The sequence below is a fragment of the Phoca vitulina genome, unplaced genomic scaffold (assembly GCF_004348235.1).
Source record: "Phoca vitulina isolate PV1807 unplaced genomic scaffold, GSC_HSeal_1.0 scaffold5, whole genome shotgun sequence".
Classification (NCBI taxonomy): Eukaryota; Metazoa; Chordata; class Mammalia; order Carnivora; family Phocidae; genus Phoca; species Phoca vitulina.
The window spans coordinates 50621362-50634813 of NW_022589708.1; positions in this window are offsets into that span (position 1 = coordinate 50621362).

Below are 13452 nucleotides of genomic sequence, written 5' to 3' on the forward strand. Positions count from 1 at the left end.
AACAGCTGTGTGACCTCGAGCAGGTTGTGTGACCTCCCCAGACCTCAGCGTCCTCATCCATCAAACTTACAAATAATCTGGGAGGTCCCTTTCAGCTCCAGGTTTTTATGACAAAGAACAGGCAGAAGAACCCATGTTCCCCCCCCCCCCAAGAGGAGGAGTGAAGAGCAGCCATGGAACACAAGCACGAGCAAGGGAAGGGGGCCCCTCTGACGCATGACTGGCATTGAAGAGAACCAGAGCCCCCCCACCTTTTCTCATGATGGGCTGCCTTGCCTAGATGGGTCCTGAACCTTGGCTCTGAGGAATCTGTTAAATATCTGAGCACTGCTATTACTCTTAAGTGATGAAATGAACCACTAGATGAAATGGGAAGTAAGTGATGAAATGCACCCCTAGAGTAGACTTTCTATTGCAAGCGACCAGACTGGCCATGCTGTCCTTAATAGCAGGCTGTCAAGCAACCGCCCGAGTAGGCACAATGCCCCCTGAGAAAGAAGAGATGGTTTTTACTTAACGATGAAATAAACAACTATAAACCGTTAGAGGTCATTGTAATAGTGGAAGGGCAATTGGAGCTGACTCTATTAAAATTATCTTTCTTCATTGACATTTCAAAGTGCAGTCATCAGATACTAAGATTTACATGAAATATGTAATTTGATACACCAGTTGCAAACATCTTATCACTCAGGCACTGAAAAACCCAAAAGGACATTTGGAAGTTTCCTCTGTAGTGTCCTGGTTGTAGTTAAGGTCTGTTGTAAGTTTCATGGCTGATAAACCCCTTCTGGATCGAATCCTTACTTTTGAGCATTCTGGAAGGCAAAGAGAACATCAGATCTGCGAAATATAAAGAATAAAGCAAAATAAAAGGAATAAATACCTTATGCCAAAGATGCTGAAAAGTTTTAAGCTTGAAAGGATCCCTGAGACCCACCCAACTTCCTCGTCTACAGAACAGAAATCAGCAGTGGGAAGGTTTTTACACCCTGAAAGCATGCATCTCTTTCTTGTGAGGGTCTGAAATAAAGTTTTGCTTCACTTTTCTAAGAAATTAAATATGATTTCTGCATTCCTTCCCACTTGAGCATCACACAGACTCAGTTCTAAGCCCCACACTCACATTAGCCAATATTCTAGATTTGAGCTCTTAATCAGATTTTTCCAGATTTTAATCCTCAGCCCCAAGGTAGGTGTGGGGAATTGGGTATTTCACAAAACCGCTTACTATGTGCCAGACCTTATGCTAGAGACTGGAACTCCCATCCTGGTCAAGGAGACGAACACGCAAACAAGTGACAGAGGAATGTTGGTTGAAAGGGTAACAGGTGTACAGAGACAGAAGCGACCGAGTCTGCTTAAAGCAACTAAAGGCTTTTCCAGCAGAACTCTGTATTATTCTATGTACAGAACACCTGCTGCATTCAATTCCTAGCCACCACAGACATACAGCTGTGGAAAGCCCTCTGCAAAGACATGCTGCCTCCATGTACCACGCAAAGCCCTCATGACCTCTCAGAAGCAGAAACATCAGGAAAAAGTCCCATTCTGGGAGCTGATCCACAGGTACAAGGTCATGAGGGCACAAGATGCATTGTAGAAGGCCGAGTAGGTTGCGTTACAAGTACCTACCGACTTTCCGCCAATTACTATCTCACTCAAAAGCAACACACACGAATAACTCCCACTTTGGAAACACATTTCTCTGCACGTCCCAGTGGCGCAACTTGCCAGGCATCAAAGGTCTTGTCTGCCTCCTTTGGCTGTCTGGCCAGGAGCAGAGGCACAGCAGACCCAAAAGGAAGAAAAGAAAGGGTGAGAATAAAACGCAACATTTCTGTCAGCCAGACGGTGCAGCTTTCCCTGAATCCATAGGACTGCTGAGAGGCAGTGGAGAACTTTAAAAATCAGGTTGACACTTGCTATTTAGGATTGTAATAGAAAGTCCATTATATTAGTTGTTAACATTCTGAAGAATACTTAAAAACAGTAATCTATTTATAATTTCTCTCCTAATATAGAACCGTTATTTCTGGAAAGCTTGCAGCAAGACAAAAATGGCCTTATTCCAACCACCAAAATCAATTCTTCTGTACAAATTTGATATAGGCAGCCTTGTGTACCATTTGAAACAGCTCACTGACCTGTGAAGCCTGGCATTTGCACCATAAAATTTAGATCTTATTTGATGAAGTTATTGAACACTGTACTTACCTCATCTAAGGTTTAAAAGCAATCGTACATACTTTTGCTTTTTCTCCTCAGGAGGAAGTTCTGGATAAGTGGCAAATCAAGTTGTTTGTTTGGCTTTGGGTAAAGACACAGACAGTCTAGACTAGACTTAATGAAAACCATAAGTTAATTTTGAGTGTGATACTGGAGGTTCATTGCCAAGTAGAAATGATGGAGATTATTTTTAAAAGGCGATAGAAATGGGGAAAAAAAGACATAATACAATATCTGAATAGAAGTCTATTTTCTTCACCAGATTGCTAATTAAAAGTTTATTTTCATATACTCTCATCTTAAAACTTAGGGGCAATGAATGATGCACACAATCTAGCTGCCATGTTCCATGGGGATAATAAAGAATAGGAATATCAACCCTTGTTAAGATCTCGCTCTACAGTGATACACGAGTGAATCTCTGCATTTTTCACTGTTATACTGCAGCCAATCATGGACATCAACTTTTAATAGTAAAACAAAGCAATCCCAAAAGAGCTCTATCTACTTTATTCATAAAAAGAACAAGCTTAGTTGTAGCCATTCAACATTATTCAATAAGATCATAAAAATCCTATCTTGTAACAGGCTGGAACCATGGGACAGAATCGACATGCACACCTCTAATCTCACCACAGGGTCACATCACTGAACACGGCTCCCATATATAAGGTGATTGTGGTCCCAAGTCCAGAAAACCCAAACATTGGCCAGAGTCTGGCAAAAGAGTCAAAATTTTTAGGGTAATGCTGAGATTCCCATTTGGTGGGCATGATTTTCTTTAAGCCTAATCCCTTTTTTTTTTAGAAATGCGACCGAATTAATGGAAATTTGACCAAAACAGACACTTGGTAATTTGGATAAATCCTAGGGTTTCAATTCAATAGGCAACTGCAGAAATGTGATTGCATTCAATAAAACCCATAGATCATTTCTGAAATTGTACCTTTGTTTCTGCAAATCCTCAAACTGAGCCATTCTTTTAAGTATAGGTTGCTTGCTAATAGGAGAATTCTCAGTCTTCACTATTAGATTCACTTTGAATCTCGATACATGCATCTAACACAGGAAGTGTGTACGTGGTAGGGCAACAGTAAGATAATCTCTGAGACCACGGAAATAATAAGGTTGTCCTCTTAGATCTACACTCTAAAATTAGCAAATAGAAGAATCAGAACACTGGCTTACAGATCACCAGGAAGAGGCAGAACATCTCTCAGGAGAGCAACCTTGCCCATCACCTACTTACTGGAAGCTGTTAGCCCGCTGCATCCTTGAACCTGACAGGGACTTTCTCTCCTTGCTGACTCTCAGGGCGCTGAAATGAACGCATCATGTGGTCACAGCCTAACACTAAAGAACATGCAGACAGAAGTAACTCCTTCCAGTGCTGTGATTACTAAGCAGCTGCTGATAATTTGGCTTCCTGTGTATCTTGCCAACAAGGTGAGATAAGCTAATCAAGACAATTTGAATATATAGTCCACTTGACATTGCAATTATTTACGTAAATTATAATAGCTAACCATTATTCATTGCTTACTGCATGCCATACAGCATTCTAAGCACTTTGCATCTATTACCTCGTTCAGTCCCCTAACAGAACTAAGAGCTTAGTCACTTATCCAAGGTCGCATAACTAGTTAGTGGGGGAAGCCAGGATCTGAACCTAAGAAACCTGCATCTGGCATGTGTACTCTTCACAGATACGCTCTTAATAATCTGATTTTCATCATTAGTGTTGTTGTGAGCTTTGATATCACTAATTAGCATCTAATACCTGTCATTGCTGAGGCACTGATATGATCATGTGTCCACCACGGAAGGGCTACAGCTAACCCCCAGATCATAAAGAATTACCCAAGAAAACAGCACACTGTTGGGTGTTGGGGACCCCATGGTCCCCAGGAAACATCTCCACACATTGCCACACCTGGGCACCTTTATTTTTGCATTTCTCACTTAAAGGAATGAACTATGTTCTTGTTTCTTTGTTGTAGTTTCAATCTGATTGTATTCAGGCTGTCACTTGACTCAGATAGTTGTGATCCCCTCTATTATTGGAAATCCAAGAAGTCGGATTTCTTGTGTGGATTCAGAATGTCAGTGATCAGCCTCCTGTTTGTGTGAACCAAATCTCCAGACTTTGCTTTGAGATTTTCCAAATATCACCCAAACTGTAGATAGTTACAGACACGGGCATGCACATGAGAGGAAGTCACAGCATGAGTGTCAGCCCCAACGTACCCTGCATGGAGACTGGGCTCGGTGGCCTTCTATTTTGACATAAATAAACAATCAAAATCTTCCTCCCCCATCTTTTTGATTTCTTATTCCTTATCTAAAATAAAATTAGTTCATCCTTACATGGATTAACTCTCTCAAACACCTTGAAAGTATGTGAATAGATACTACTAGTTTTCAAGTCCTAGTTAAATAACTAAAAGAGACATTTCTGAAAACGTTACGTAGCATCATGTTAGTGTGTGGTATTTGCCTACTGACTCCATTTTTTTGTATGTTTTTGATAATACATTACTGTGCTTTCAAAATCTTAAGTGCCCTACAGACAGTGCTAATCATAATTCAACACTTCCCAAAATGTGTTCTGTAGAACATTAATTACATACAATGTTAGTAAAGCCAACCCGGAAGAAAAAAAAAAGTTTTAAAGCCCAGTACGCATTGGAAACATTGAGTTAAGTGGGCCTCTTTACTGCATGACTTCTAAGAGCCTTAATTTATTGTATATTACATATTATATATTATATATTGTGAATCTCTAAGGGAGGACAACAGAATATACCAGTATTTCTCTAACTGTCTCTGGTGAAGGATGGGTTCTGGGTTCTTTTCCCAGTTCAGAGAAGAGCATGACTTTACTAAACCCTCATAAAAATAATAAAATTAGTTTACTAGAAAACTGAAGCAAAAATAATAAATGCAATTAATTCTTATTATTAGATTTAACAGAGGTGAGATTCTGTCAAATTTCTACTTATATCTCTAAATGCTTGTTCTCAGCTTTTATTTGTATCACATCACAGACAGGAAACGGTGTGGACAAGCATCGGTTCAAGCATCGGTTCCGGACCACATGTGAAGTAGCACTGGACATAGAAGTCACCACACATATGTGATCACAAATCTTTGAGCCAGATAATATAATGAGTCTGGTGTTCAAAGAAACAGGTGTTGAAAAATGCTGCTCTATTTTCAAAATCTGTTTTGTTGCTTATCCCAGTTTAATTGCCATAAGAGGAAAAGCATCTGAATTAATTGCCCAAGAGGTAAGGTTCAATTTTGTTCTCTTAAGACGAAGAGGTAAACATGGTCAAAATGAATTAATGGTTGGGCTTGGCATGGGAAAGTGTAGAAGACGGGGCGGGGTAAGGAGGAATGAAAAGGCAGCTGCCTGGTCATTGTTTTCTACTGGTATCTGCAAAGTTCAACCAAAGCAAAAGCTAGTTAGAAGAAGAAAAAAAAAGAAGTGTGAGGCACCTGCTTGCCTTAGAGTTTATTTAAATAAATTTCCATGATAAGGAGATATTCTCCCCTCCTAGAGGTAACAGCATTCTGTACAAACCCAAGAGGGTCATGCAAATTTCAACTAACCTGATTCTAGTTTCTCCTCTAATCATTTTGGATCAATCAATCACATTTTGAGTCAACTACTTTGCACCTACAAACGTGTCAGATTCTATATCTTTCAGATTCTCAGCTTGCTTTGTAATATAAAAGTCAAATAAAAGGTTTCTTAAGAGCTGCTGGTGTTTTGCCTAAGGTTTTGTTCCTCGTCAGAAATATTAAAATTATAAAATCATAAAACACAGTTTTAAGAAATGTGCCCTTGTCTAGGAAAAAAAGATTAATTGAGAAACTCAACTCCAAGTTGGAGCCAGTGCAAGAGTCCTAAAACAAAAAAGCAAATAAATTCTGTGGATGTTGTACTTTGACATTGTTGCTGAAACCCAAACCCAATTACTTGAATGTAGCTTCAGGTCATAAAAATGCACACTTTCTACAGCAAAATGTTTTAACCAGAACTTCAACATAGAGGAAAGATGTTTGTGGTTGTCTCTCGGTCTTCACGATGGTTTTTAAGAAAGGTGGAAACTTGTGCCATATGTACATGGAAAAGGCACTGAAGTAATGATGATTAAAATTGAAATATGTAACACAGTAGATGAAATGCATTATTCAGCTTTAGAATCCTTCTAGAGAGAGAAAACATTCTTGAAACCTAAATGAATGAGTCTAAGACAGGGACAGCACTGTCAATATTTGAGGTCAGAATTATCATTCATTATCCTTTTACCAAAGACTGCCTCAGTAGGCTGGAAATTCAGAGCCAATAATTGAGTCGGGGTGGAGGGGGAAAGATACTATTATTGAGACTATTTCCACTTATCTAGAAACCTAGGGAACTCACAAGAAAAATGTTGTTGGTTTCAAGTGACCTTTTCTCTCCAGTACTCCTCTTACTTTTGCTAATGTCCCATTTTAACACCTGAAAAGGTCATTGTCTTACCACACTCAGACACTGGAGAACTGATAATGATGATGGAAATTTCTCCTTCCCCATAGGGTCAAACTACGCCACAAGTTGCTTGACATTACGATGGAAGCAGAGTAAGCCCTGTAGAAAAAGTATGATCTGGCCTGTCCCCTGAGAAGTAGCAACATACCCCTTTGTCCTCCAAATCTCTCCCCCCGAATGCTATTACCTGAAATTCTCAGCTTTAAAATTACTATTTGAATTAAGATACAAAGTCCTCATAATATCAGTATCTTTCACTTTAATACCTTCACAGGGATGACATTTTTAAATATAGAAGCCTGACTCAGTGCAGGGTGATAAGGCATGGGATACAGAAGGTGTAGGGATGGCAAGGAAGGAGGTGAGAACTCTTGCATCCATTGTGCGCTGAGTGGTGAGAAAAGACAAAGGGAGAAGAACTTCCTAGAGGCTCCAAGGGCATCACAAGGGGAAAGTTAGGGACCAAAGACAAGATGCATCCACATGTGGCTTGGCCTGAAGATCACTCACATTGAAAGGCCTCACCCATGCTGGTACATAGCAGACGCCCAGTAAATAGTCATCTCTCGCTCTTTCTTCTCCTAGGGAAGACCCTCGTCTAGGAGATTGGTTTATATCATAATAAACCTGAGCTGGACTTCGCTGTCTTGGAATTTGAGATTAACATGCACTTTATAAATATTCCCTTCAAAGTCTCAAAATTGGAGGGAACAAAAGGGAGATTTAGATATTGTAAAACATCTCAGTTGTATTTTTATTTCATCTGTTTATTCACACCTCCAAAACGAGTGTGTTGACAGTGCTACTCTGAGCCTGTCTAATGTGTTGCTTACATGGACATTACCTCATCTTGTCCTCCCAACATAGTGCTCAAGTAGGAAAAGGGGTGGCATAACTCCATTCACAATGTGAGGAAATCCAGGTATAGAATGGGTAAGAAAGTTCAGGCTTCAGACTTAGATTAAGAACGCTTGGTCTCCATCATCCCGGCCAGTCTTCCAATAAACCACAATTTCCAGCCTTAAACATTATGTGCGACGCATTAAAGCCATTTACGCAGCATTGGGTCCAGATCGGATAGTTTTGAAGCTCTCTGAAGGGCAAGAACAAGGGTCTTATCACTGCAGTATCATAAGGAACTGTCAATAAAGTCTCACATGTAATAGATGCTAAATATTTATTTGTTACATCTTTGAGTATGTAAGAAGAGAAGCTGCTGAGGAAGAGTTGGGGAAGAATATGAAAAGCATGGAACTTAGCGAGATATTTTTAAACTGTTATCGTCTGCTTGCTTCCCACATGCCAGGCATAATTCATTTATTTGTATGAAGTCATTTAATCCTCACAACCAACCTGTGAATTAGGCCCTATTATCATCCCTGCTTCACAGGTGGGGAAGCAAAGTCAGAGAGAGGTGAAGAGATTCGGCCAAAGCTACGGTGCTAGCAAGTGGCCGAGCTGGCTAATGAATTCCCACGTTTTACACCCTAGAGAGACTAATCCAATTTCAAATTAAGGACATGAAATTCAGAAGCCGTTCTACACAGTGTTTTTCTCACAGCTGGAGCAGGGTTTCAGCAGAGTGTATCTATCCAGATTAATAATGAGTGAACAGAAACCCAAGGGTCAATTACAGGAGCTTGAGTCTAAAAACACATCATGTTGGGTCAGCGAATCCCAATGCCAGTGATGGGTTTCTCCACATCATAAATATATAATGTACAGAAAATAGAAGAAAACTCAATGGCCAGTCAATGATTGACATTATAAAGAACATATTTGGGATTTGGAGAATAAGTGGAGAAGAAAAGGTGAAATATTTATAGATCTCAACTTCTCATTTAGCTGTGAATGCAAGTGTGAGTGATTCGAACATCCTTAGTGGGTACCACAATTGCAGAAGATACAAAAAAGTAGGAATCATGCTTCCAAAATATGGGAGACGTGCTTCCCAATCCCTAGGAGTTTATAATTTTTAACAGAAAGTCAAGATGCTTGCACAAATAACTTCAACATGAGGCAGGATGTGATAAATGCTCTGAGACAGCCCAAATGAAGAACCAGGGACCCGTGGAGGGCAGAATCAGGGAAGGCAGCGTACAGAACATAGACTTTGAGGTGGGTCTTGAAGGTAGAGATGGGGAAGATGAGAACATTCCACAGAGAGAGAGGGGCAGACGCCAAAATAAGGAGGTGGGAAATACTGTTTCATAATTGAGAAAATAGTAAATAATTCAGATTGACTCAGTGTAGAATCATAGAGTGGAGTGAAGAACATTCATTCATTCATTCAATGTATTTTTATCCAATGTCATCCACATCTCAAACATTGTGTTAGATAGGTATTGTGGATGAACATATCAGTGGATGACCATTTCCAGTGGAAGGGGCAGACACTAAAGAAGAAAAACAAAGTGATTAAGTTGAGTTAAGTGGCCTGAAGACCGCAAAGGTACACAGGTTTTGTAGCGTGGAGAGGCTAAAAGTGCCAGACAAAGGCGTTTAGACTTCCTTCTACAGGCAATGAGGAATCACTGAGGGTTTCTGGTCAGAAGTGTGAGGGGTGGTGACAAAGTGGATTTTCAAGACACTTGATCTCAGGATGGAACTTAGGAGAAAAGATTGGAGCAAGGGAATTAATCAGGAGACTACCGCTCTGGGCCGGGCCAGAGTTAATGAAGGGCTGAAGGAAGGCACTGGAGGAGGAAATTGAAGAGTATGTATGGGAGAAAATGCAAAGAAAGAAACACAAGCCTTGGTGGAGAATTGAATGTGGTAAATGAAGGGCCGGGTGGAGCGACAGTTACCACCTGCTCAACCAAGGATAACCAGTAACCTGTGGCACCAGAAGAAGATGACTTTGAGGTTAAAACAAATTTAAAATTCTGATAGAGTCTCTATTCAGAAATGTCTAGTAGCCTATCAAGAGCAATATCTGAGTTCCTATTTTCTATTAAGCACTCTTGTAGGTGCTTCCAATAAGTAGAAAAAAGTCTGCAATTTGAGGGGCACCTGGGTGGCTCAGTCGGTTAAGCGTCCGACTCTTGATTTCAGCTCAGGTCATGATCTCAGGGTCCTGCGACTGAGCGCTATGTTGGGCTCCACGCTCAGCGGGCAGTCTGCTGGAGGATTCTCTCTCTCTCCCTCTCCCTCTACTCCTCCCCCCACTCATGCATGTGCACACTCTCTCTCCCTAAAATAAATACACAAATCTTTAAAAAAAAAAAAAAAGCCTGTAATTTGAGTAACAAATCTGAGCTGAAAAGAGAGCTATATGGGAATTACCCATACAGACATGATAGTTGAAGCTTTAAGAAAACATGATGATACTGAGACACGTCTGTCAGTACACATGTCATTGGGATCTCTTTGTGTTTTTAGATAAAATTATTTTTCTAGGCCAGAGACAAAGGATAATGCTTGTTGCCTTCAGAAATATTTTCCATCAGGGCCACACTTGGCTTTTCGGGTGACTCTCTATCTAATGCATTTGCCTTAGGAGCCTTCGGCTTGCACTGGGCTTGCATCCTCCTGCCTCTTTTGTATTCCCTCCTCCTGCATGCAGTACCAGAAGCCCAGAGAAAAATAACAGTTTTACTGCCAGGGGATGAGAAGCAGCTTTATGTATCTTTTTAAAGCTATTACATTCTACTTAACTGCTTTTGGTATTTATAAATATGAATTGAGTAACTTACCCTTTCATTTAAAAAAATTAATTAGAATTAGGGGGAAAAATCCATTTTCAGCTATCCATGTGATTGCCGGTGTCTCTCCACATAAAGGGGAGCACCCAGGACATCAGCGTCCATATGAGGTTGTTCACACAATAGCAGACAGGACTCGGAAGGGGCGAATGGAGCCTCTGAAGTGTGGCTTGAAAATTTCTTCCCATACCGCCAGGCTCTATTCGGATGTAACGTGTAAGATTTGCTTGCAAGTAATTGCACGTGGGGACTCCAGTGGATAGAGGTGAAGAGGAAACAAGACTGCTTGCAAGATACTGGTTGCAGCTGGGTCGTGACCAAATGGGGGTTCATCCTATTTCCTACTTTTGTCTGTGCTCACAATTTCCATAATAAAAGAGTACCGTTTTCATTTTAAATGTATTCCTAGAAGTAGATTCTGAGATTTGGTGCCGCACCCCTCTGAAGGAATCAGGAAGAGACTGCAGAAAAGCCAGTGTTGCCCAGAGCTGCATCCTGGGATGGTCAGTCAGTGATACCTACTTCACGGGAGACTTTTGAGGGAGACTGAGTGTGCACCTGCACCCCCACGTTCTCAAAAAGAATCATAATGCATAACATGAGCCTGGTACAAAAGGAAAATTGATCTATAAGTGCACTGTGAACAGGAGGTCAATCTTCATTACTTGGGGACACTGCTGAATTTCTGAAAGATGAACAGAAGCATACTGAAGTTTAACCTGAGCAGAGGAAGGCCTAGGGGAGGGAGAAGGCACTCTTTGTCAAAGAAAGCTGGGGAGGCCTGGACTCCGAAAGCATGAGAAGGGGCAGACCATCAGTCAGGATAACTACATGTCTGCTCAGCACACTCATCTCCCCGTAACTCTGCACAGAGAAGCTAACACTCGTGGCGTTGGCTCTGGAGGGAAGCAGGAGATCAGTCCTCTGAAGAACCTGACTAAGCCATCTGGGGAGGACAGAGGCTAACTCACCTGGCCCCCAGACACTGAACTTGCGGCCACCCCTTTGGAAGAACAGCCCTCTTGGGGAAGCACAGCCCCACAATGCCAGGGGAAGCCCTTGACAGCTGCTTAGCTGTGAGGACGTCAATATCGGCAGTCAAGGAACTCCAGACAATGTAGAAAAAGATAAATGGAGACACACTGGAAAAATGATCGCAGAGAAAATAGAGATAATTTAGGAAATAAAAAATAACATTTTAAATGTAACTAATAACCTCAGAGAGATTTGAAAAGATAATTCAGCCATAAATTAGGAGAGGATACCATGAACAATAGAAATCTGAGAGAACTCAAAATGAACATTTTGATCATTAGAATGAAAAAATCAGAGGAAGACGTGGAAGATAAAGGTGAGGCAATCTCCCAAAACACAGAGCAAAATTGCAAAAAGATGAAAACGTCACTCTAAGAGATCCAATATTCATGTAATCAACGTTCCAGAGGAGAAACTAGAAAAAAAATGAAAGATAAATAAAAATTTTCAGAAAATAAAAATAAAATTTCCAAATGCTGAAAAAATAAAGTCTTGTCTGAAAGAAAACCACTGACCTTAAAAAAAAAGAAACAACCCTATACCTAAATACAGCCTCCTACAGTTGAAATGTTATAACTCTATAATGTAAAAATAATGGTCTAGCTGATAGAAGTTGGGAAAAGAAAAACATAAATCTTACTTTATGGAATAAGGAGTCAAGAGACTATTGGTTTGAAACTTCCTCAAGAGCTTCCCTGATGCAATCTGAAACCAGCTTTCCCAGACCCAGAGGGCAGGGAGAGCCTGAAGGAAGAAACAAACAACTCAGATGGGTAGGTGGCAGGCCGAATGAGCAAGCGAACTGAACAAGACTTGTCTTGGGTGGCAGCAAGATCATAGATCTATCTGCATATCTGCCAGCCAGAAATCTTTAAGTTTATACAGAGGCCTTAAGTGAGTTCCGGAACGTACCCAGTCCGGATGGTTTCAACAACACATTACTATCTTGACGCTGTATGCTTGGAGCAGCTTCTGGGAATGGGGCAGACAAGGGGAGCACACATTCCAGGGACAGGGGAGGGGTTAGGGAGCCTCCTGTTGCTGGGGACCAACTAACTGGTCAATTGGTGGGTACATCTTCTTGATGACCTCCTCCAACAGAGACACTGCTTACATTTACTTGATGTTTCGAAAAATAGACTTGAAAAAAAAAGTTGAAATCACACAGATAGCCAGCAGAAGATCTAAAAATAAAAAAATAAGTAACAAATTGATAGGAGTAAAAGGAGAGAAACACACAGGCTTGGGTAAGCAGGCTGTATTCCTCATCTTTCACAGCAGGGAGGCCATAGATACTGTCCGAAATCCATACATCAAGGAATTGAAGTATAAAAGCACAATATTCTAAGTTATACAGATAACCACCTGAAAACTAGAAACAGCCAGAAGAATTATTAATAGAAACAGAAACAGTGGGCATGTCCACCTCAGTCCTTCCCAATGCCTTGTTCCTCTTCTTCAGACTGCTGATCTCCTCTTTCTCCTGGGGGCCAACATGATGGCCTTTAGGAGCTCTGCACAAAGTCCTGGGAAGGTGGTTTGAGGTGGTTACCTCTGGGGAATAAACCTGGGGATGGGGGGTGTAGGAAGGGGTGGGAGAGCACAAAAAGAGCTATACATAATGAGAAAGATTTTACTTTATAACCAGATTTTATGTGCCTGAAATATAATATATATGTCTAATTTAAATGGAAAAGCTCTCACCACTGGATCAAAAATATCTGAGCTTATGAACCTTTTTCAAATATCTGAACATATCACTGATATAGGCTGTGCCAGGCAGAGGCAGAATATCACCATGATTCAAGAAAATGCTAAGCCCATGACAGCCATGACTACAAAAACCACTACAGATACTCAAAATGGAGACTAGTGTTGCCAATGGTTGTGGGCAAGAGTCATAGGTAGTGCAGTTGAATATTTGCTAGTGATTTTTGGTTGTTT